Genomic DNA, 672 nt, shown 5'->3' with positions numbered 1-672 from the left:
TGCCAACACAGCGGTAGATAACAGAATACCTGAAATGTTTTTCCATCCTTTCATTTCAAGCTTTCTGTTTTATGTTCTGTGTCTCTTATAAACAGCATATTGTTGTTCTTTGTTCTAATCTGAGAGTCTCCAAATCAGACTCCTGAGGAGGGACTCAGAACCGTTAACAGTGAATGTTTATGCACATAGAGCCTAAACCAGCACTTTGGGCCTTTCTGCCTTGACCCACATCTTCTTTGCCCACCCTCCCTCTAGGAATCTGGCACCAGGTTTCCTCTGGTTTAATTAGTGCAGGGCTTCAACCACCCGCCACCACAATCGCACCCCCCTTTCCCAGATGCTGGTAGCTCCCGACCTCCAAGTCGTCTACTACACCTGCCTCTGCCCAGGGCAACTTTAAAGTTCGCTTCAGAACCTTGGAGGCTAACGACCAAGTCACAGTGATGAGTGGAGGAGGTTGCCATGGAGACAGGTCCAAGGAACTAGGCCTGGCGAGGGAGGGCCGGGGCGCGGCCTCCGATTGGCTCAGCGGGCGCGCAGCGTTCTCACTGCGCACATGCGCAGTGGCGCAGAGGCGAGGTCGCGGTGGAGCCTAGATGTGGGTTTCGGACCCGGTTTCTCAGAACTGGGCTGGGACGTGCGGCTCCTCCCCGAGACGCGTTCTGCTTCCCG

The sequence above is a fragment of the Manis pentadactyla genome, chromosome 4 (assembly GCF_030020395.1).
Source record: "Manis pentadactyla isolate mManPen7 chromosome 4, mManPen7.hap1, whole genome shotgun sequence".
NCBI classification, from domain to species: Eukaryota; Metazoa; Chordata; class Mammalia; order Pholidota; family Manidae; genus Manis; species Manis pentadactyla.
Note: the sequence above shows the minus strand (reverse complement) of the source record.